The 24,471-nt window shown below is 45.7% G+C and overlaps 1 long non-coding RNA gene across 1 annotated transcript in view; it reads left to right on the plus strand.

Annotated features, from left to right (window-relative positions):
- Positions 1–20,516: 20,516 nt before the first annotated feature.
- The window catches only part of LOC120928977, a 264,765-nt gene continuing 260,810 nt past the window's right edge, over positions 20,517–24,471 (plus strand). Inside the window, exon 1 of the long non-coding RNA XR_005747330.1 lies at positions 20,517–20,647. This is a non-coding gene — a long non-coding RNA (uncharacterized LOC120928977). The remainder of the gene's footprint in view (positions 20,648–24,471) is intronic.

Genomic DNA, 24,471 nt, shown 5'->3' on the forward strand with positions numbered 1-24,471 from the left:
TGACAGTGGCAAGTGGCAATCCGCATCTGGTGGCAGGTGACAGTGGCAAGTGACAATCCACATCTGGTGACAGGCGACGGGGGCAAATGACAAGCTGCATCTGGTGGCAGGAGATGTGGCAAGTGACACACTCAGGGCTCCCACTGATTCTGCATTATGGTAAGTTGAACCAGGGATGGACTGGCCATTGGAACTACAGGGAGTTTCCCGGTGGGCTGATGGCTCAGTGGGCCGGCTTCAGTGACAGTGGACCGCCGCCCCCTCCACTCCTTTGTCTCTCCCTTCCCCCAGCGCTCACCTCCTCTCCCTCCCCGCAGCGCTCACCTGGGGGGAACAAATAAGCAGGGACGACGACAGAGGAGTATGGGGGAGGGGACAGACAGCTGACTCAACAGCTATGGCCTGGGAGTTTCTCACTTCTGCCCAATCTTGTCCCATAAGGGGGGGGCACCAAACTGATTCTTTGCCCCGGGTGAAATAATGTCTAGCTTCCCCACTGGTACTGCCTATAAGAGTACCAGTACCAGCCGTTCTACTCTAATAAAGTAGAACAGCTAGTGGCTAGTGAAGCGGGAGAGGGGGCTTGGGTTGCCGGGGGGGGGGGGGTTGTCCAGCCGCCATGGGAGAGACCTGTCAAAGTGGGCCAGTCTGGATGAAGTCCAGGGCCAAATTTCTGTCCCAGTCCAGCCCTGAGTTGAACCACTTCATTATATATTACAATTTAGCAATAGAAATAACGTGCTAATCACCCTGACACCATATCAACCATGGTGATGATTGAAAAGCCAATACCAGCCATTGCCAGCGAAAAATTGCTTACCACCCGCGTATTCTCCCCCCCCCCCCAAATCTGCAAAAAGGTTGGTGCCCCGCTGCTTTGAGTTCTAGCCCCAGATCTTTTGCAGACCTAGCAACGCCCCTGGCGGATGGAGAAACATTTAGGAATGCTTTTGTAGTAAAAGTGCTTTAGAAAACCTCAACTTGGATGTACACTTAATGCAAAGTTAAGAGGTGGTCAGATTGATGCCCTATTACATCCCACTGTGCAGTGTGTTCTCCTTACTACAGCCAATGAAGGAGTGTGGAATATGGAGTGGTGGGAGTCCAACTTATACTCAAGTCTATTGCAGATAGTAAACAGCCAGCTTTACACAGTGCAGAGAAGCATCTATGTATTTTGATAGACACTATGGATTAGGAATGAACGTATTGATTTTGATCAATAAGGTCAGGAATGGGTAGGCAGAAGAGCAATCAGGATCCAAGAAGATTAGGTCAGTAGCAAGCCGAGTCAGCAGCGGAGGTCAGACACAGGAACAGCTGAAGACCAGTCAGCACAGAGTATGGACATGAGCATCCTTTAAATAGGCCACCTGGTGCCAACTGGAATTGTGCACATGCTCACGCATGTGAGTGAGTGTGCATGCGTACGCCTGGTCACCATTCTGTGGAAAATACTATGTGCATGTACATATCTGCGCACCAGATGTCTCACAGGAATTCCCTGACAATGGGGGTTCATTCATCCCAACACTATGTAGTGCGTTCTTTTTACTACAGCCAACTGAGGACTGTGCATTGGCATATGGGGTGGTGGGAGTCTAACTTGTCCTCAAGTCTATTGGAAATAGTAGACAACCAGCTTTACAGGTATTTTGCAAGACCAAATGTGTAAGGAGTAGGGTTGAGTTCACTGTATCTTCATCAGCGGGGCCGTCTTGCCCAATAAACAATCTATGAAAAGAAAAAGTGAAAACACAGGCCTATGTATAACAAGTAGGCGTCAGCTTAGTCTCCTCCCAGCAGTGTTGCCAACCTTCCGTATTTTTACGGACAGTTCGTAAAAACGGGCACCTTTTCCCCCCGTTCGTAAATGTCCGTGGTTGCGGGAATGTGCCAGTAAAAATAGCCAAGATCGGTTTGGCTTGTAACTGCGCATGGAGATTGGAGGCAGGGGGTGATTGGAGGCAGCTGGTGATGGCGGCTGCGGTGGCAACGCAGAGGGGGGTGGAGGCAGGGGGCAATGGAGGCAGGGGAAGATTGGAGGCAGGGGGAGATTGGAGGCAGAGGGTGTTAGTGGCAGGGGGTGATTGGAGGCAGGGGGTGTTGGTGGCACCACAGAGGGAGAAGGTGGCACCTCAGAGGGTGGGGGATGGAGACAGAGGTTGTTGGTGGCACCGCAGAGGGGGAAGAAAGGCAGGGAACGATGGATACAGGGGGCCTGGGGGAGATTGGAGGCAGAGGGAGAATTGAGGCAGGGGGAGATTGTGGCACCGCAGAGGTGGGTGAAGGCAGGGAGTGTTGGTGGCAGAGGGGGATGGAGGCAGGGGGTGATGTGACTAAATAATTTGCCCTTATTATATCGAATAACAAAAATATGTTTTTTTACCTTAATATCTACTTAAAATCACATTGCTTTTTGCCTAGCGTACTTGTTTGTAGCCTAAATACTGAAATTTGCACCTAAAAATGTAATTTAGTAAATTTAGGGTGCCGTGCCAGTAAATTTCAATCTGGTAGGTTGGCAACACTATGACTAAGCCCATGACCGCACAAAACATGTTAGAGGGGCTTGGCTTGAGATGAGACAAAGCTGTAGTCTACTTGTTACACATAGGACCAGGCGATCTTCCGATGTGCGCTTCCACCTTTCTTTTCATAGTAGGAATGAGCTAATGATTTCGGTGAAATTGCTTTTAATGCAAACTTTTACTTCTGTGAAAACAGGGACTGTGCCTGGCAAACAGGGACATCGAATGTGAACAGGAAGACAAGCAGCCTTTTTTGAAGAAGAGGATTAAGATGTCTTAATTACAAAAACATTCCTGTTCCCAACTTTTTGATAAACCAGCCGTAGTTCTGCTTTAAGACAAATGATAAATTCATCCACAGCTCTGAACAGCTAAATTTGTTCCAGAATTACTATGACTGCTAGGGTGACCCTTCCTCATAACACAGGCATGAGGGGAAGACGTTACATAAGACTGAGTCACACACACACAAATAAACACAGACAGACCAATGTGCGAAGCAGGGTGGCTTCTACAGTTGCATAAATTCTGAGGTAACGGAAAACTGAACAAAAGAATACAAGATTTATAAGCACTGTGAAGTTTAAAAAATGATAACGGGTTTGAGCATGACATAATATTTCTTCGAATAGCATCCTTAAACTAGCGCCTGAGCATTCGAGAAGATATTGCATCCAAGCCAGAACAAAGGCTCTTACAAAAATATTGATTGATGGTTTAAAAAAAAATCTTTTAGTGTTTAGGAGTAAAAAAATAACGCTTTTGTTTTTCAAATAGGTTTTTATTATTATGACAAAAGCACAAGTAAATGCCTCCATATTAATCATCATGTATTACAAATGTTGCCAGGTGCTTGGCTAAGAATAAAGAGTGAGAGAAACACTGGCTACAGCTGCTCTCTGTAGCTACCGCTCTTTGGTGTTGAACTGGTAACAGGTATATCAGAAGAAAGAGATGCTGAGCAGGAATCGTTCAGTAAACTGAGTTAGGCAGCACTGGACTGTTGGAACTGTAGTCCAGAGGAGATTGACTCTACTGCAATCAAGAGCTTTTAAACTGCATTTCCCAAAGTAAGGTGGACAGAGGAGGAGAAAGGTGATTTACAAGAGGAGGGGAAAAGCTGCATTTTCTCAAGCTGCACAGGACACAGCTTCCTCTTGCCATGAGGAAGACAGGAGAGTGCACATCGCTGTCCAGTGTGCACCATCACTGCTGCATATCAGTAACCTGATCGTGAACCAGAGGGCTACGTTTGGGGGGGGGGGGAGCCAACAGCCAGCGTCACCTTGGTGCAGAGCAGAGGGTGGACTAATTGTTGTGTGTGACCGGATGGTGAGCTGCAATATAACTGGGTCTGCAGAGCTGTTGTTGTGGGGATTTACTATCTTCTGCTAGGGAGACTGAGTCCTTAGGGAACTGACCATACAGCCATCTAGTAGCCTTTTTTGCTGCCTGCAGGCTTGACTGGGACTATTCTCATGTACACCAATGGTACAGCAGGGTCCCAACGCTAGCCAGGTGACAAGTTAGGACTAAATACTGTCTCTTTGCAGCTGTTACACAGAGACCTTTAACTATTTCTTATGCTAAGAGGTACCTCTCAGGGGACATTGCACCATATCCTAGCCAATCTCCTACAGAGCATTTTAGACTATTTATAGTATTATGAATCACATTGCAGTTAATGCTCATATGCACTGTTTATTACTGACTCAGCTAATCCCAGTCTAGTGGTACATAACTATTTTCTAAGTTACTTTGACATAGCGATATGATCTAGCGGACTGTGTCTGAACCTATCTTTTGTGTGTTCATTTATGCTTAAACCACCATTTATTCTAACCCATATCAATACATTGAGTTAATTTACCACTAAACGGTCTTGTGTATACTGTATTTCCTAGTCCAAAATTAGAACCAAATTATAGGTATCTACACTTGTGTTCCTTTAAGTGCGTGCAGTAACTTTCGCTCAATCAGGTGCATCAGAGAGGCTGAGGTTGTTCTTAGAATCAAGGTGCAGAAAAGAGAACCCAAATTATCAAGTGACATCTTCAGGGGTAGCGTTACATAAAGTTACCATAGGAAATTGCATAAATAATACAGGCAGTAGTAGAATTTTTTTTTGTTTTAACCGCTTAACGACCGCCGCATGTACATATACGTCGGCAGAATGGCATGGACAGGCAGAACGGCTGCCCAGACGTGGGTCGGGGGTCCGATCGGGAACCCCCCCCCCGGTACATACGGCGGTCGGTAAGCCTCTGGGAGCGATCCGGGATGAGGGCGCAGCTATTCGTTTCTAGCCGCCCCCTCGCAATCGCTCCCTGGAGCTGAAGAACGGGGAGAGCCGTATGTAAAAACGGCTTCCCCGTGCTTCACTGTGGCGGCTGCATCGATCGTGTCATCCCTTTTATAGGGAGACACAATCTATGACATCAGACCTACAGCCACACCCCCCTACAGTTGTAAACACACACTAGGTGAAACATAACTCCTTCAGCGCCCCCTGTGGTTAACTCCCAAACTGCAACTGTCATTTTCACAATAAACAATGCAATTTAAATGCATTTTTTGCTGTGAAAATGACAATGGTCCCAAAAATGGGTCAAAATTGTCCGAAGTGTCCGCCATAATGTCGCAGTCACGAAAAAAATCGCTGATTGCCGCCATTAGTAGTAAAAAAATAATAATTAATAAAAATGCAATAAAACTATACCCTATTTTGTAAACGCTATAAATTTTGCGCAAACCAACCGATAAACGCTTATTGCTTTTTTTTTTTACCAAAAATATGAAGAATACGTATCGGCCTAAACTGAGGAAAAATAATGTTTTTTTTATATATTTTTGGGGGATATTTATTATAGAAAAAAGTAAAAAATATTGATTTGTTTTCAAAATTGTCGCTCGATTTTTGTTTATAGCACAACAAATAAAAACCGCAGAGGTGATCAAATACCACCAAAAGAAAGCTCTATTTGTGGGAAGAAAAGGACGCAAATTTTGTTTCGGTACAACATTGCATGACTGCGCAATTACCAGTTAAAGCAGCGCAGTGCCAAATTGTAAAAACACCTCTGGGCATTTAGCTGCATATTGGTCCGGGGCTTAAAGCGGATGTGCCACTAAAAAAATATATTAAAAGCCAGCAGCTACAAATACTGCAGCTGCTGACTTTTAATATAAGGACACTTACCTGTCCTGGAGTCCAGCGGTGATCGCAGCAGATGACGAGCCGATCACTCGTCACCCTGCTGCTCCCCCCTCCACCCACGGTGAGGGAACCAGGAAGTGAAGCGCTCCGGCTTCACTGCCCGGTTCCCTACGGCGCATGCGCGAGTCGCGCTGCGCCCGCCGATTGGCTCCCGCTGTGTGCTGGGAGCCGAGTGTTCCCAGCATACAACGGGGGACGGACGGGAAGCGAGGAAAAAACCCGTCTTTTGCCCGTATCGTAGGGCCGGAAGTGGGTGCAGATACCTGTCTGTAGACAGGTATCTGCACCCCCCTCCCCCCTGAAAGGTGTCAAATGTGACACCGGAGGGGGGGGGGTGCCGATCAGCGCGACTTCACTTTAGAGTGGAGATCCGCTTTAAGTGTTTTTTCTGGTAAACTGGGGACTTACATTACCATACCTTCCACACATCCAAAAGAAACTCTAGCATGCGTGGCAAACTGGTTATCATGGATGCACCCTATAACGAATTCTTATCTGCAAAATAAAGAATTTAAACAAATTATTTAATGTGTACATATAGACCATCAGGCTACAAATTGGGATACATGGAGTGATTTTTTTTAATTCTTTGAAAAATGTAATTGTATGTACAATTTGGCTAAAATGGAAACTTTTGGAGTCACTCACTTAACTACTTCGGCAAAGTTTGTTTAAAAAGAAAAAAAAAATCAAATTTTGTAATGTTTTTTTGGTGGTCAGACACTACAGTATAGCTGGTTACTGTGTTCTTCACATATAGCAGCCCCCTTTCCCATAAGGCAAGCAGGCCTACCGGTACTCAGTTGCCCCCAGATTTGAGTTTCCATCTAGAAACCTACCACATCCATCAGCTTGCAGGTGAACAAAGACAAGGAGAATGCCATAGCCAAAACCCGGATGCTGGAATTAGGAGCAGGAGCGCTAGACGCTCCTGACAGTTTTTTCTTTTCCTTTTTAAAATATGTCCTGTATGCGTTAATTGTGCACTGCCGCTTAACATTTTTATTTTACTACCTTCCTCTGTTGTTTTTATTTTAATTGTTTGAAAAGAAATAATGAGGTTAATGAGGGGCCATTTTTTTGGAAAAAGCACAGGTTTAGAACAGTTGAAATGAGAATAAAATGATGTGACCATAAAGTAAACTCTGAAATATAACTACTGTTTGGATGGAGGAATAGGCCAATTATGTGATTATGTTAGTACAATGATGTACGGAAGATGTCTTGAGACTTACCTTCCTTTTTTTCTTTTGCTGATGTCTTTTTTTTGTTTGGTTGAAATTTATATAATTAGAACAGTTGAAATAAGCTCATGTAACCCTCAGAAGCCATTTAAATCCCATTGCACCCTTAAAACCTTTCCCTATTGACTCCAGCCCATAATGCCAAAAAGGTGAAATGTCAGTATAATCGCTCGAAATTCATAGATATTTCATTAAAAAAATCTTAATTTTGCTCATTCATTCCTAGTTATAAATTTAAAAATCTATCTGTCTATCTGTCTGTCTCTGTCTGTCTGTCTATCTATCTGTCTGTCTGTCTATCTCTCTGTCTATCTGTCTGTCTATCTATCTGTCTGTCTATCTACCTGTCTGTCTATCTGTCTATCTGTCTGTCTATCTGTCTGTCTGTCTGTCTGTCTAGATAAAATTCCCCCTATGTTCCAAGAATTCAAATATTTTGTAAAAAGTGCAGGCACACTGTGAGTTAAGTCCAATGAGGTGCTTGACATCTCCTGACTTATCTCTAATATTTATATCTGGCAGTTTTTTGGCTTTGTCAGGGCATACACTGGCACTTGGGGCTGTGAGACAGGAGAGAGAAGCACACAGAGAAGCTATTCCCACCCCTCCCCATTCACAGAAGCCTTTGTATTTTGTGAATGAGTTCACATAATACAAAGGCTTCTGTGATTGGGTAGGAGGAGGGCTGAGGCAGGCATAGCAGCTGCACCAACTCTAATGCTGAAGGTGCTTAGACCTGAAGCATCAGCATTGGGCCAGTGGAAATACAGTGACAGCTGCCTTCTGGGGGTGCAAGAAAACTGTGAGATATAAATAATAGAGATAAGCCCATGAGATGCCATGCAGCTCCTTGGACTTAACTTTTTATAAAGGAGCGGAATCCCTAAACCCTGCATGTAACGGGTGGACTGTTGCCATAATGTGCAAATATGCACACAATTTTTGCACATTTTGGCCCACTTACCTGTTAAAGCACCTCTCTTTCATGACCGCATTTTCTCTCGTCGAACAGTTGCAGTTCCATCTTCTTCTATGTTTGGTGTCTTCAGCCATCATGTTTAAGCAGTCCAAGAGGATGTTATTCCCGCTTACAAACATGGAAATGAACTCATCCTGCCACCCAAGGTATTCTGAATATGTACACAGAGTTGTGCATGCGTGGCTCGTGTACCATTACAAGAGCAAGAGAAGGAGATTTTATTGACAACACTTCTTATGCAATGAAACTCTACCCGTCCTTTTTTTTTAAGCAGTCATTAGTTGTCCGTTAATCCAATCCAGTCAAATTTGGGACAGCACCTTAAAGGGTCACTGTTGGAATACTCCCTAAAGTTGGTCATACACTAGTTAGTAGATTCTCGGACAAATGTTTGCATTCCTACAAAAATTATCATTAGTACAATTGATGAAATGACAAATGTTTGAAATAAAAATTGCTGTAAACATTGGATTTTGAAATGTGTTTGTTCGAGAAACACGTTCCATTCTGCTTCTTCAAAATGTATTGTTACTGTTGTTGAAAATGAACATCAATTTGACGAATGATTAAAAAATTGTACAAACATTTGTATTGTATGGCTAGCTTTGGTCCCTGCTGTATAACGTCCTCTTTATTTGCTTTCTGCATTGCCAATCACTCTCAGACTCATTTAATTTATCATATACAGTATGTACCTTTAAAGTCCCGCTCCCAGCAATTCCAGTCCTGCTGACCCTGCCATCTGTTTGATAATCCCATATGCTTTTCTGGATCTGACACCTATTGCAAAGGTAAGACACAAGACACACATACCAGAAATGGATCCTATGGATTTAAATGATGTTTACGCACTACACACATATTAATCTCCACACTGGCTGTTCTACGGAGTTAAGTTTGTATTAAAATGTACCTATCATAAAAAAAGACATTAACCACTTAACCCCCGGACCATATTGCTGGTCAAAGACCAGAGCACTTTTTGTGATTCGGCACTGCGTCGCTTTAACTGACAATTGCGCGGTGGTGTGACGTGGCTCCCAAAAAAAATTGGCATCCTTTTTTTCCCACAAATAGAGCTTTCTTTTGGTGGTATTTGATCACCTCTGCGTTTTTTTGTTTTTGCGCTATAAACAAAAATAGAGCGACAATTTTGAAAAAAATGAATATTTCTTACTTTTTGCTATAATAAATATCCCCCCAAAAATATATAAAAACTATTTTATTTCCCTCAGTTTAGGCCGATACGGATTCTTCTACATATTTTTCGTAAAAAAAATTGCAATAAGCGTTTATTGATTGGTTTGCGCAAAAGTTATAGCGTTTACAAAATAGGGGGTAGTCTTATGGCATTTTTATTAATATTTTTTTTCCGGTACTGCGGACACTTCGGACACTTTTGACACATTTTTGGGACCATTGGCATTTTTATAGCGATCAGTGCTATAAAAATGCATTGGATTACTATAAAAATGCCACTGGCAGGGAAGGGGTTAAGTATGTTCCCTGGGTGTGTTCTAACTGTAGGGGGGAGGGACTGACTAGGGGAAATTACTGATTGCTGTTCATACATTGTATGAACAGACGGTCAGGCATTTCTCCCCTGACAGGACCGGGAGCTGTGTGTTTACACACACAGCTCCCAGTCCCCGCTCTGTAACGAGCGATCGTGGGTGCCCGACGGCGATCGGGCACGCGCACGGGAGTCGGGGGCGAGAGGGGGGCGCGCGTGTGCCCCTATTGGCTGCTGGGCAAGGTGATGTATAGCTACGTGCTCTCGCCCGGCAGAGCCGACCTGCCGCCGTATAACTGCGGCGGCTGGTCGGCAAGCAGTTAAAGAGACTTTGCCGCTTTGCCTATTCAGTGCCAAGTAACAGGTTCTCTTGTATGAACACCCCCCACCCCACCCTGCCACCCACAGATACTTACCTTATTCACACTCTGCCTACTGCTAGATTTCTCCGTCAGAGCGGGGTTTCAAACCCTGTGTAAGCTCCATGCTGCAGAGTGTCAGAGCTTACACTGGGTTGACTTTTCTCTTCCTTCTCCATATCATGTGACAGTGTATAGACTTGGCAATAGGACACTCAGGCCCATAGGCATGCACACAGGGTGTGCCAGTTGTGCCCAGGCACACCCTAATCACCCTGTGAAGCACAGATTGCCCCTACTGCCCTGGTTCCCCTCTCCTTCCCCCCCTTCTGGCTTCCCTACTCTCCTCTCCCTCCAGCTGTTGCTGCGGGTATGTTTTAGGATGAGTGTGGGAAGGGGTCGGTAAATATGTAACTTACAGCCCCCTTCTCTTTCATTGTGAGTGATCGCTATAATGTGTTTGATCTTTGGGGTGCACACCCTAATGCAATAGGCTGCGCACACCTATGCTCAGGCCTTAGTGCTGCATTGTGAAAGAAGATCCAATTTCTGTGTACCCAGAAGGACTGGGCATCTACAAGGGCCCCAATAGAGAAACACATATTCCCCCCAGGGCCATTTGAAGGAATTTGGGGGCCCCAAGCAAAATGAACAACGACAGGGCGGGGTTGAGAAGCTTGGGGATGTGCTGCTGTCGGAAATGACATCCGAGTCTTTTCAAGTTCAGAAGCGGGGGTGGGGGGGTTCGGCCGCTACCGAAAATGGCTTCTTAGTTCTTCCTCCTCCCTCATCCACCTTCCTCCTCCTGTGCAGCGAGCGAGTTACGAGGGAGGGGGGACCAGCATGCCAGCTCTGGGGCCCCAAGCAATTGCTTGGTTTGCCTGTCCTGTCGCAACGGCCCTGATTCCCCCCCTCCCTGATCAATAATTTAAGATAGATGCAGTTAAATCAAATCAACTATTTATTATTATTATTATTATACACAATTTATATAGTGTCAACAGTTTATGTAGCGCTTTACAATGTATAAGGGGGACAGCACAATGACAGTACAGTTCAATACAGAAGGGACAGGAGGGCTTACATTCTAAAGGGAGGGGGTGGTGGTAATAGCTGCAGGGGATTATTTGATGGGGGGGGGTGGCTCGGGTACAGTTGTTAGGTGGGTGTTGGATAGACTTCCCTGAATAAATGGGCTTTTAGGGATCTGCTAAATGTGGACAGGGTAGGGGCTGATCAGACATACCTGGGGCAGGGAGTTCCAGAGAAAGGGAGAGGCTTTAGAGAAGTCCTGAAGGCGAGCATGGGAGGAGGTAACAAGGGAGTTAGAGAACAAGAGGTCCTGGGAGGAGCGGAGGGGATAATTCGAGTGATATCTGCAGATGAGTTTGGTGATGTAGATGGGGGTGATGTTGGGAATGGCCTTGTACGCTGTGGTTGGCATTTTGAATTTTATACGGTGGGGTAGGGGAAGCCAGTGAAGGGATTGGAAGAGAGGAGCAGCAGTCACGGATCGGTTAGTGAGGTGTATTAGTCTGGCAGCAGCATTCATAATAGACTGAAGGGGGGATAGCCTGTGTAAGGGTAGGCCATTAGGGAGAGAGTTGCAGTAGTCAAGAGAGTTGTGGTGTCGTTGGTCAGGAAGGAGCGAATTCTGTAGATGTCTCTGGAATTGATGTGATGGGACCAGCCTTCCCAGCTTTGCTCACCCCACAAATTATTAATACTAAGTTCAGGTGTTTCCAGTAAAGGGTACTGGTAATACTACAGCATATAAGACGTTTTAGACCAACCTTTCTCAGCCTCTTTACCCCAGAGCAACCACTGAAATCATTTTCAGGTTTGGGGTAACCCATCAGGAGTCAATGGGGAAAATGCCTAATTGCCCCCTTACAGTGGTGTCAAAATGCCCCTCCCCCCACCCCACACACATACTCACAGATAAAAAGATAATTGCTGTCATGCTGATGGATCTGCTAAGTGGTGTTGGCCCCAGAACTATGCAGGCACCATCAGATGGATGGTCAGTCAGCCACAGCTCAAGGAACCCTAAGCAACCTCTGGAGAAACCCGAGGGTTCCATTGAACCCTGGTTAACATTGGCTGTTTTAGACAATTGCGCCCATCCAACCTTGTTGTAACAGTTCAGGGATGGTCCTTTTTTGTTCCCCCATGTATAAAGCCAGCTCCATAAATACATGGTTTGATGATCTTGGTGTGGAGGAACTTCAGTGTCCCTGACCCCAACCCTATTGACCACCTTAGGGACAATTTGGATCGCCAATTCCTGTTCTTCTCTTCTGACATCAGTATTTGAGCTCACAATCCTCTTAGTCTCTTTTGAGTGAATGGGCATAAATCCCCCAAAACACACTGCAAACAATTGTGGAAAGCCTTCCTAGGGCTGCTATAGCCTCAAAAGGGTGGTCCAGGTCCATAATAATGCCCATGGTGGTGTCCAGCAACACTGCCATATAATATATAATTCAGATATCACAGTATTATGGGATGAATAGTGCCCATCATTGGTATTAGGAGGAATAGTGCCCCATCATTGGTATCAGTCGAAGGAATAGGGCCCATCATTGGTGTCAGTGGGATGAATAGTGCCCATCATTGTTATTAGGAGGAATTGTGCCCCATCATTGGTATCAGTAGAAGGAATAGGGCCCATCATTGGTGTCAGTGGGATGAATAGTGCCCATCATTGGTATTAGTGGGATGAATAGTGCCCATCATTGGTATCAGTGGGATGAATAGTGCCCATCATTGGTATTAGTGGGATGAATAGTGCCCATCATTGATATCAGTGGGATGAATAGTGCCCATCATTGGTATCAGTGGGATGAATAGTGCCCATCATTATTATTAGTGGGATGAATCGTGTCCATCGTTGGTATCAGTGGGGGGATAGGGCCCATCATTGGTATTAGAAGAAATGAAGGTGCCCCATCATTGGTATCAGTTAGAGGAATAGTGCCCATCATTGGTGTCAGTGGGAGGAATAGTGCACCATCATTGGTATTAGAAGGAGGAAGAATGCCCCATCATTAGTGTTGGTGGGAGGAATGGCGCCCCATCATTGGTGACAGTGGGAGGAATAGTGCCCATCATTGTATCAGTGGGGAGGAATAGTGCCCCATCATTGATGTCAGTGTGAGGAATACTGCCTTATTATTAGTGTCAGTGGGAGAAATAGTGCCCCATCGTTGGTCTCAGTGGTAGGAATAGTGCCCATCATTGTATCAGTGGGGAGGAATAGTGCCCCATCATTAATATCAGTGTGAGGAATACTGCCTTATTTTTAGTGTCAGTGGGAGAAATAGTGCCCCATCGTTGGTCTCAGTGGTAGGAATGGTGCCCCATTATTGGTGTCAATGGTAGCAATAGTGCCTTACTATTGGTGTCATCAGGAGGAATAGTGCCCTATCATTAGTGTCAATGAGAGGAATGGTGCCTGTCATCAGTGTCAATGGCATGAACTATGCCCCACTGCTGCTGACAAGGGGGGGGGGGGTAATGCGTCAAGGGCCAGAAAAAAGCAAGAAAAGGGCCTTTCGGCCCCCGGACCGCAGTTTAAAGATCACTGCTGTAGGCAAAGAACATAGAAAGTGATCAGACAACAAGATTTCTGTCAGGATCAACATGATCTTGTGTTATCTTCCGATGCTGGGGGGGGGGGGGGGGGGGTGTTAACACAATCTGCTGGACCTGTCACACGCATTTGTCAAAAGTGGCGAAAAAGTCCGCCCTTTCCGCCATCCTTCTCCATTCATAAAATCCATACTATCTATAAATGGAGGAGGGGTGAATGAATGAAAGGTCCACCTCCTCCATTCATAGAGCGCATTTCATTGCAGGAACTGATAGTACGGATTTCATATAGAGTAGGGGAGCAAAAAGGAAAGGAATAATCCACACTTTTGACGAGTGCCTCTGACAGGTCCAGCGGCTTGTATAATTTACCCCTGAAGCACCGGAGGTTCCCATCTGCAGGGGGGGGGGGGGGGGGACAGAGGGCTGAAGATTTCAACGAACAGAGCAGCCATCGGCACAAGGGACCATTTTTATAGTAAGTACTGTCCCTGGTGCTGATTTAAATAGAAAAAGAATCCAAAAACTTAATTGTTTTAAGCCCTGTACACACACGACCGGGATTCCCGGCCTTAAGAAGTCTGCCGGGAATCCCAGGGGGAAAACCAAGAACCTGCTCGGTAACTTTTCCTGTGTACACCCCAGAGGTTTTCCTGTCTGGAAAACTGCGGTGAGAGCTTTGGCCGGGAATCCCGGCCGTGTGTATGCTCCACCGCAGTGTTTCCCATAGGAAAACTGCCGGGAAAAAGACCGCCAGGAATCGGGGCAGGAAAAAAAGAGAACATGTTCTAATTTTCCTGTCGGTAAAACTGCCATAGAGCATACACACGGCCACCAAGGATGCCACCAAGCTCTTCGGTCTGGTATGGATCTTAAGGGGAATCCCCCACACCAAAAAAAAAAAAAAACGGCGTGGGGGTTCCCCCAAGATCCATACCAGACCCTTATGCGAGCACGCAGCCCGGCAGGTCAGGAAGGGGGGCGAGCGGGGTTGGTGCTTTGGGGCAGGGGGGCAGACCCCGACAACCAACGGCCAGGGTTGTCGGGAAGAGGCCCTTGTCCCCACCAACATGGGGGCAAGGTGCTTTGGGGTGGGGGGCCCAGTGCCCCCCCTGCCCCAAAGCACCAACCCCCCATGTTGAGGGCATGTGGCTTGGTACGATGTAGGAGGGGGGGCGCTCGCCCGCCCCCCTTCCTGACCTGCCGGGCTGCGTGCTCGGATAAGGGTCTGGTATGGATCCTGAGGGAACCCCCTTGCCATTTTTTTTTCGGTGTGGGGGATTCCCCTTAAGATCCATACCAGACCGAAGGGCCTGGTATCATCCTGGGGGGAACCTCACAATTTATTTTTTTAATTTGCGCGGGGTTCTCTTTCAAGATTCTCCGCACACGAGTCGCCCCGCAAGTCGGACCTCTATTCAAATCAATGGGCTCCCATAGGGAACCATTGATTTTGAATAGAGAGAGAAAACGCGGCTGAAAACTAGTGCGGCAAAACGTGAATTAAATTCAATACAAAACGCGGAAAAAAATCGCGTTAAAAACTGCGCTTTTTTCCTGGCGTCTGTACTAGCTTTGCAGCCCATTTTTAAAAACGTTCATGGACATGAAGCCTAAAAGTAACGCCGTGCCGAATAGCAATAAATGGCCTGGTCATGAAGGAGGGGGGGGGTAAAAGCTTCCGGAGCTGAAGAGGTTATACAAACCACAAATATGAATCACCCAGATCCTGGCACCACAAACAATCGCTTTGTGTCTTTTCGTGGCCCCTGGGGCACTCTGCAAGCAGAATATACAGTATGTGCGAGCGTCTCTGGGCACCTGGAATGTTATTTAAACTGGAACTTTCTGAATAAACTTGTAGCTGCAAATGACGGCCCCATAGATTTCCATGGCAGAGGCTCATTTGTTCAGGGAATAGCGGGACCGAGAAGTAGATGGTGCATAGACTGACAGTATCTGGAATTCTAGGAAATGCACAGTCCTAAAATGCCAGCATGGGGTAAGTGAAATGATCAATGTACACTTACCAATCAATGTCCTTTCTAGTTATAATTCCTGGGGCCCTTAGGGACCCATTTATGCACTACCGTAACACGCGGCAATACGTCTTACTGTGTCATAGTGCCATTCAGTTTGAAACACTAGGGGGCGCTAAGATGCATAGTATGTATTCCACTGCTTTTGTGCGCCCCACTCCAAACACTAGGGGGCGCCTAGATGCACAGTATGTATCCCACTGCTTTTGTGCGCCCCACTCCAAACACTAGGGGGCGCCTAGATGCACAGTATGTATCCTACTGCTTTTGTGCGCCCCACTCCAAACACTAGGGGGAGCCGAGATGCATAGTATGTATCCCACCGCTTTCATGCGGCCAACCCCAAACACTAGGGGGCACCAAGATGAATAGTATGTATCCCACTGCTTTTGTGCTCCCCAACCCAAACACTAGGGGGCGCCGAGATGCATAGTATGTATCCCACCGCTTTCATGCGGCCAACCCCAAACACTAGGGGGCACCAAGATGAATAGTATGTATCCCACTGCTTTTGTGCTCCCCAACCCAAACACTAGGGGGCGCCGAGATGCATAGTATGTATCCCACTGCTTTTGTGCGTCCTACCACAAACACTAGGGGGCGCTAGGATGCATAGTATGTATCCCACTGCTTTTGTGCTCCCCACCCCAAACACTAGGGGGCGCCAAGATGCATAGTATGTATCCCACTGCTTTTGTGCTCCCCACCCCAAACACTAGGGGGCGCCAAGATGCATAGTATGTATCCCACTGCTTTTGTGCTCCCCACACCAAACACTAGGGGGCGCCTAGATGCACAGTATGTATCCAACTGCTTTTGTGCTCCCCACCCCAAACACTAGGGGGCGCCGAGATGCATAGTATGTATTCCACTGCTTTTGTGCGCCCTACCCCAAACACTAGGGGGCGCCTAGATGCACAGTATGTATCCCACTGCTTTTGTGCGCCCCCCCCAAACACTAGGGGGCGCCAAGATGCATAGTATGTATCCCACTGCTTTTGTGCGCCCTACCCCAAACACTAGGCGGCGCCTAGATGCACAGTATGTATCCCACTGCTTTTGTGCACCCCACCCCAAACACTAGGGGGCGCCGAGATGCACAGTATGTGTCCCACTGCTTTTGTGCGCCTCACCCCAAACACTAGGAGGCACCTAGATGCATAGTATGTATCCCACCGCTTTCATGCGGCCAACCCCAAACACTAGGGGGCGCCAAGATGCACAGTATGTATCCCACTGATTTCATGCGGCCAACCCCAAACACTAGGGGGCGCCAAGATGCATAGTATGTATCCCACTGCTTTCATGCGGCCAACCCCAAACACTAGGGGGCGCCGAGATGCACAGTATGTATCCCACTGCTTTCGTGCTCTCCACCCCAAACACTAGGGGGCGCCGAGATGCATAGTGTGTATCCCACTGTTTTCGTGCACCCCCCAAACTCTAGGGGGCGTCTAGATGCACAGTATGTGTCCCACTGCTTTTGTGCACCCCACCCCAAACACTAGGGGGCGCCAAGATGCATAGTATGTATCCCACTGCTTTCATGCGGCCAACCCCAAACACTAGGGGGCGCCGAGATGCATAGTATGTATCCCACTGCTTTCATGCGGCCAACCCCAAACACTAGGGGGCGCCTAGATGCACAGTATGTATCCCACTGCTTTTGCGCACCCAACCCCAAACACTAGGGGGCGCCGAGATGCATAGTATGTATCCCACTGCTTTTGCGCACCCACCCCAAACTCTAGGGGGCGCCTAGATGCACAGTATCTCTTTAGGAGGGACAGGTGCAGTTGGATGGGGCTGAACACGCTGTATCGTGTTTAGGGCTTTACGTGTTCAGGGACTATTTCCCAGGGTGAGGGTTTTTAGATGCAACTTGAAGCATGATCAGAATCTGCAGTCCACATCCCGACTTGGATGGGTTTGAAATGATGGATTCTTCTCCCCACAGCCTTTAATCATTATTAGGCCCCTTTCACACTTGTGTGACTTGTCCTGCGACTTGGGACTGCAAAGTCGCATGACAAGTTGTACCCCATGATTTCCAATGAGTACCGTTCATATCTGTGCGACTTCAAGTCGCAGTGGCTTCAAAGTAGCCCCTGTACTACTTTGGTCCGACTTTGCTGCAACTTAAGGTCCATAGACCTCAAGATTACATATGGCAAAAATCGCATATTACATATGGCAAAAATGTGATTTTTTTTCATCAAATAGGGGACAAACAGTCGAATGCTCTCACCTGACAGGTGGGGGTCTGCCTGTCAGTTTCACAATAAGTGCATAAAAAATGCACTGGAACGCATTACAGCTTAAAAAAAAAAGAAAAGAAAAAAGAAAACATAGGAAACTTTGGGAAACAAAACAAGCGGAAAAAAAAGGCACAGGAACGCATTAAAAATGCATTACAAATGCAATGGAATGCATTACAGAAAAAAAGTGAAAAACACCACAGGAAACTGAAAAAAAGGGGGTCAAGGAAGGCATTAAAAACACTTCAAAAATGCCCTGGAACGCATATAAACGCATCAAAGAATGCACTGGAGCACAATACAGAAAAAAAATAAAATCCAGGAAACCCCCCAAAACACCATAAGAAACTTTAAGAAAAGAAAAGCCCAAGAGTGCAAAAAAAAACGCACTGGGACGTATAAAAAAAAAGCATGAAAAACACAATAATGTAAAAGAAATGCATGAAAAACGCACCAGAACACATTACACCCAAAAAAAACGAAAAAAATCCCAGAAAACTGGAAAAACAAGAGAGCAAAAAATGTACTGGTACTTATAAAAAAAGCATGAAAAACACACTGGAATGTATAAGAAATGCATGGAGAACACACTGTAATGTTTAAGAAACGCACAAAAAACACACTGTAATGTATAAAAAGCATGAAAAACACATTGGAACATATAAGAAATGTATGAAAAACACACATGAATGTATAAAACACATGAAAAACACTGAAATGTATAAGAAATGCATTAAAAAAGAACACGCTGGAATGTATAAGAAACGCATAAAAAACACACAGGGATGCATAAAACGCATGAAAAACACAGTGGAATGTATAAAAACCGCATAAAAAACACACAGGAATGCATAAAATGCATGAAAAACACACTGGAATGTATAAGAAACGCATTAAAAATACACTGGAACGTATAAGAAACGCATGAAAAACACACTGGAATGTATAAGAAACGCATAAAAAAACACAGGAATGTATAAAACGCATTAAACACAAAAAAACACAAAAATGTAAAGGAAACGCATTGAAAAACGCACTGGGACATATAACAAAAAGCATGAAAAACACACTATAATGTATAAGAAATGCATGAAAAACGTTCCGGTGCATTATTCATGCATTTCTTATACATTATAGCCAAAAAAAACGCACTGGAACGTATAAAAAAAGCATGAAAAATGCTGGGACGTATGAGAAACGCATGAAAAACACACTAGAATGAATAAGAAATGCATGAAAAATTCACTGGAACACATTACAGCCAAAAAATACATAAACAATCACAGAAAACTGGAAAAACAAGAGGACAAAAAATTCACTGGAATGTATACGAAACGCATGAAAAACACACTGGAATGTATACGAAATGCATGAAAAATTCACTGGAACACATTACAGCCAAAAAATACATAAAAAAATCACAGAAAACTGGAAAAACACACTGGAACACATTACAACTAAGAAAAAAGAAATCCCAGAAAACTGAAAAAAAAGGGCAAAAAAACAAAAACACAATGGAATGCATTTAAAACGCATCAAAAATCCACAGGAACGCATTACAGCCCAAAAAAAAAAAACAAGAAGGGGAAAAAACACACCGGAATGCATTAAATGCATCAAAAATGCACCAGAACACAAATATGTAACGCATCTGGCCTGCGTTTCTATGGCGTTTCTGTGGCGTTTTTGGGGCCCTTAGGGACGCTCGTTTGCACCTATAGGTGTGAGTTAAAGTGGAAGTAAACCCACCTATCATTTTCTTTTTTTTTTCATTCAAATTTATGTTTATTTTCAATAAAAGTACATACATTTGTACTAAAACAGCAGTATACAATTTAGTTATACACAGCAAATAATAAATCCAATGCATTGCTTTACATAGAAGATGGTCTTGTCATAGAAACTGACTATCATATACAGCCATATCACATGCTAACACCATACGGTGAGAGTATAACAGATTGTAATAGATAATAGAAAAGCTAGGTATAACCAATAATTTATAATTAAATAAATAAAAGGATATTTCCATATATTATATAATTCCTTAAACTTATTGTCGTCACACAATAAAAAAAAAAAAACCCCATGTGTGTACTGGATTTAATTTCATGGAACGAACAAAGGGCAGGACTTCTGTATAACCAAGACCTCTCTGACACCCCCACCACCTATCATTTTCAGCCAAGGAAGCTGCCATCTTGGCCTATGTTTAATCTTCAACTGCCATGGTGCTGCACATGTGATCAGTTATGACACCAGCCATTGGATGGTTTGACACTTTGGTTGAGAGCACAACCAATGGGACAGTTAGCAATCCCGGCATGCCGGAAACGTAACTGCTTTTTGAAACTGTTAAATCGATGGGTTTACTTCCGCTTTAAGTCTGAGAACGAATGGCACCGCATCGCACAAACGCAAGTCGTGTGTATTGTCCCCACACCATATTGTGAGCCAATCGTAATTTCAATAAATAAATACACAGGAGGAATATTTTTGTTAATTTTTACTTTTATTGTAATGCCCCGGGGCAGCGTTACGTAAACGCCGCTGTATTCACCATGGCAACCAATCCATTTGCAGGCTTTTCTATATTTTGTGTGGCATAACCCAGGGGCCAGTGTGGCCCTAAGGAGAGAGATGAGAGCAGTGAGAGAAGAGAGCAGGCAGGCGTGCAGGCGGCGGTGGCGAGGCTCATCTCCCCAGTAGGCTGCGCTGTGATTAGAGGGCTGGGAATAGCAGCAAAGGCTGGAGCAATACATAGACATTCCCAGCTCCCAGTCTATAGGCAGCACAGGGCTGGCTGTGTGTGTGCAGGGAAGGCAGCAGCAGCCTTTCCCCCCCTGTCTCCTCCACATGGATATCTATCCCGTAGGATCCAGCAGCTGAATGCACGCCGGGAGCCTGGCACAGGTAAGGAGGGGGGCCCCTCGTGGCATTGTGTGCTGCCGCTAGCTTGTCCGCCCTACCAGAACTTTGTGCCACCTTGCTCTGATAAAACTTTGAGCCTGTGTGAGCTGAGGACAGCCTCTGACCTGCAAAGACAGCACTGATCCCCTGCTGATCTATAGTGATCTGCTGTAGCCGATTAAACGGCTATGATGCCGGCAGGTTGCTAGGCTGTAACCCACGGCAACCATTTAGCTTCTGTGTCTAGGATGCAAGCTCATCCCTGGTTGCTATGGCTGGGGGTGCTACGGGTTAACGCATCCTCAGCCCTGGTGCTAGTGCTTTGGTTGCTACGGGTCACCATATCCTCAGCCCTGGTGCTAGTGCTTTGGTTGCTATGGGTCACCATATCCTCAGCCCTGGTGCTAGGGCTTTGATTGCTACGGGTTACCATATCCTCAGCCCTGGTGCTAGGGCTTTGATTGCTACGGGTTACTGAATCGTCAGCCCTGGTGCTAAGGTTTTGGTTGCTACGGGTTACTACATCCTCAGTAGTGGGTGTTAGGGCTTTGGTTACTACTGGTCACAGCATCCTCAGCCCTGGTGCTAAGGCTTTGGTTGCTACGGGTTACCACATCCTCAGTACTGAGTGTTAGGGCTTTGGTTTCTACTGGTAACAGCATCCTCAGCCCTGGTGCTAGGGCTTTGGTTGCTACGGATGACCGCATCCTCAGCACTGAGCGTTAGGGCTTTGGTTGCTATGGGTCGCCGCAGCCTCAGCACTGAGTGTTAGGGCTTTGGTTGCCATGGGTGACCGCATACTTAGCCCTGGTGCTAGGGCTTTGGTTGCTACTAGTCACTGCATCCTCAGCACTGAGTGTTAGGGCTTTGGTTGCCACGGGTTACCGCATCCTTAGCCCTGGTGCTAGGGATTTGGTTGCTATGGGTGACCGTATCCTCAGTACTGGGTGTTAGGGCTTTGGTTGCTACGGGTTACCACATTCTCAGCACTCAAGGTTTAACATTTGTATGTATAGATGTAGGTCTATAGGTAGGTGTGCGTTGTTCTATAGATGTAGGTATATAAGTGGCTGTGCGTTGTTCTATAGATGTAGATCTTTAGGTAGCTGTGCGTTGTTCTATAGATGTAGATCTTTAGGTAGGTGTGCATTGTTCTATAGATGTAGGTCTATAGGTAGGTGTGCGTTGTTCTATAGATGTAGGTAGGTGTGCGTTGTTCTATAGATGTAGGTCTATAGGTAGGTGTGCATTGTTCTATAGAGGTAGGTCTATAGGTAGGTGTGCCTTGTTCTATAGATGTAGGTGTGCCTTGTTCTATAGATGTAGGTCTATAGGTAGCTGTGCGTTGTTCTATAGATGTAGGTGTGCCTTGTTCTATAGATGTAGGTCTATAGGTAGGTGTGCGCTGTTCTATAGATGTAGGTCTATAGGCAGGTGTGTAGGTGTGCGTTGTTCTATAGATGTAGGTCTCTATAGGTAGGTGTGCGTTGTTCTATAGATGTAGGTCTATAGGTAGGTGTTGCTTTGTTCTATAGATGTAGGTGTGCGTTATTCTATAGATGTAGGTATATAGGTAGGTGTGCGTTGTATAGATGTAGTTCTATAGGTAGGTGTGCGTTGTTCTATAGATGTAGGTCTATAGGTAGGTGTGCGTTGTTCTATAGATGTAGGTCTATAGGTAGGTGTGTGTTGTTCTATAGATGTAGGTGTGCGTTGTTCTATAGATGTAGGTCTATAGGTAGCTGTGCGTTGTTCTATAGATGTAGGTCTATAGGTAGCTGTGCGTTGTTCTATAGATGTAGGTCTATAGGTAAGTGTGCGTTGTTCTATAGATGTAGGTCTATAGGTAGGTGTGCGTTGTATAGATGTAGGTCTATAGGTAGGTGTGCATTGTTCTATAGATGTAGGTCTATAGGTAGGTGTGCGTTGTTCTATAGATGTAGGTCTATAGGTAGGTGTGCGTTGTTCTACATACAGCACAGGAATGCCGAGCCCCGTGCGTTCCCCCTGTGTGATTTAATAGCATGCAGCACGATGTATTGTAATGTCAGGCTGCACACAGACCATGCATAATGCATATCCCCACAAGGCTCTATATGTTATTGTGCGTTTAGCGATCTATAACAGATGAGTGGGGGGAGGTAAAAAATAAATAAAAAATCCTGTGGTTTGATCTTGGTGGTGAAGGGGTTAACAACGCCAGCTGGGGTAATGAGGTTTTTTTTTTGTTGCCTTTTGCGCATCTATTTTGCTGCCCCAAGCGTCGAGCTGTCCGGGTAGAAAATGCGTATTCATTGCCAAGTCAGCTCCGGCTAGACCCCGGCGATAGGGAGAAGTTTTTCCTCGGTCTGGCGGGTGACTGATTGCTCGCCCGCGCCGTATCCCCCATAGAGGAAGGCTCATGGCGAGGGACGCAGAGATTTACTGAACTCTTTCCACTTTCCCGTGCGTCCGCCAGGCTCATTTGCATGCAGAGCGCTGACTTCATTAGGTGTACTCAGGGACAAGGGGACAATCCTAATCTCCCCCCCCCCCCCCGCCAACTCCTCGTCTATAGAAAGAAAAAGCACCAGAGGCGAGGATTTTCCTCGGAATCTTCGTCGCTCGCACATCCCCCCCGAAGCGCCGTCCCTGGATTTATCGAATATCATTAACCTTCCCCACGTCCTCCTCAGCCCAGCATTTTAGGAGTTAATGCATCTTCTCTATAGATTTTTTTTTTCCTTCTTTCCAAAAAGCTGCCGGCATGTGCACTGCGCCGGGACGTCATTTCATTCACCGCGTTCTTCGTGTAATGGTGACAGTTGAATAGAATTCAGCGGGATTAGAATTGACTTTGGAATCTCGCCCCCCTGGTGACAACGCCATGCAGGGTATTGTGTCATGCGCTCGCTTACTTTTGGCCCAACGGATGGCTGGAGCTTTAAAGTGGACCTGTTGGCGGCGTAGGATGGCGACGTTCATTTAGGAGATGGAGGATTTTTTTTTTCTTTTCTTCATTTAAAGGAATCGCACTTAGACTTCATGATGTCGCCATTGAGTGATGATGGGTTGGCTGTATTTAGGAGGAACAGGGCAAACTGCAGTAAAGGATTTGGGGTTAGATCTGAGGGAGATCGGTAGGCGGATGGGAGGGATGGGTTGCTATAGGTTACAGCACTTTGTGCTACCAATCATACATTAGGTTTGGGTGCTTAGGGATCAGCGCTGGTAGTTTGTGGAGCAGAGAGTGACATACCCCAAGCCCCCAACACTGTAACCCACCATGTAACCCTTCCTGGAACACCCACATTAACCCTCCCTATAAACTTCACACTAACCTTCCCTGTAACCTTAACACTAACCTTCCCTGTAACCTTAACACTAACCTTCCCTGTAACCTTAACACTAACCTTCCCTGTAACCTTAACACTAACCTTCCCTGTAACCTTAACACTAACCTTCCCTGTAACCTTAACCTTCCCTGTAACCTTAACACTAACCTTCCCTGTAACCTTAACACTAACCTTCCCTGTAACCTTAACACTAACCTTCCCTGTAACCTTAACACTAACCTTCCCTGTAACCTTAACACTAACCTTCCCTGTAACCTTAACACTAACCTTCCCTGTAACCTTAACACTAACCTTCCCTGTAACCTTAACACTAACCTTCCCTGTAACCTTAACACTAACCTTCCCTGTAACCTAAACCTTCCCTGTAACCTTAACACTAACCTTCCCTGTAACCTTAACACAAATCTTCCCTGTAACCTTAACCTTCCCTGTAACCTTAACACTAACCCTCTCTGTAATCCTAACACTAACCTCCTCTATATCCCTAACCCT

This window comes from Rana temporaria, chromosome 2 (genome assembly GCF_905171775.1).
Source record: "Rana temporaria chromosome 2, aRanTem1.1, whole genome shotgun sequence".
Taxonomy (NCBI): domain Eukaryota; kingdom Metazoa; phylum Chordata; class Amphibia; order Anura; family Ranidae; genus Rana; species Rana temporaria.